At 35.7% G+C, this 913-nt stretch overlaps 1 protein-coding gene across 2 annotated transcripts in view; it reads left to right on the top strand.

Moving 5' to 3' along the window:
- The window catches only part of LOC108739225 (alpha-1A adrenergic receptor), a 20,714-nt gene that overhangs the window by 7,278 nt on the left and 12,523 nt on the right, over positions 1-913 (top strand). The window lies entirely within an intron of this gene.

Genomic DNA, 913 nt, shown 5'->3' on the forward strand with positions numbered 1-913 from the left:
AAATATGTACCACGTTCAATTTGAAAGCCCCTACCTTATAACTTTATCAGGTAAACACTATAAGAACGTCATTCTACGACAAGGAGCATGTTTTAAGGGCTAGTCCTTGGCATGTTACAAATGAGTACTTGATAAAAATATATGGCCTGACGAATTATGACCAGTAAAATATGTACCACGTTCAATTTGAAAGCCCCTACCTTTTAACTTTATCATGTAAACACTATAAGAACGTCATTCTACGACAAGGAGCATGTTTTAAGGGCTAGTCCTTGACATGTTACAAATGAGTACTTGATAAAAATATATGGCCTGACGAATTATGACCAGCGAAATATGTACTATATTCAATTTTAAAGGTCCTACCTTATAACTTTATAATGTAAACACTATAAGGAAGTCGTTCTACGACAAGGAGCATGTTTTTAGGGCGAGTCCTTGGCATGTTACAAATGAGTACTTGATAAAAATATATGGCCTGTCGAATTATGACCAGCGAAATATGTACCACGTTCAATTTGAAAACCCTTACCTTATAACTTTATCATGTAAACACTATAAGTAAGTTGTTCTACTACAAGTAACATGTTTTAAGAGCGAGTCCTTGGCATGTTACAAATGAGCACTTGTTAAAAATATATGGCCTGTCGAATTATGACCAGCGAAATATGTACCACGTTCAATTTGAAAGCCCCTACCTTATAACTTTATCATGTAAACACTATAAGGAAGTCGTTCTACGACAAGGAGCATGTTTTAAGTGCGAGTCCTTGGCATGTTACAAATGAGTACTTGATAAAAATATATGGCCTGTCGAATTATGACCAGCGAAATATGTACCACGTTCAATTTGAAAGCCCCTACCTTATAACGTTGTCATGTAAACACTATAAGGAAGTCGTTCTACGACAAG

This window comes from Agrilus planipennis, unplaced genomic scaffold (genome assembly GCF_000699045.2).
Source record: "Agrilus planipennis isolate EAB-ADULT unplaced genomic scaffold, Apla_2.0 scaffold140, whole genome shotgun sequence".
Classification (NCBI taxonomy): Eukaryota; Metazoa; Arthropoda; class Insecta; order Coleoptera; family Buprestidae; genus Agrilus; species Agrilus planipennis.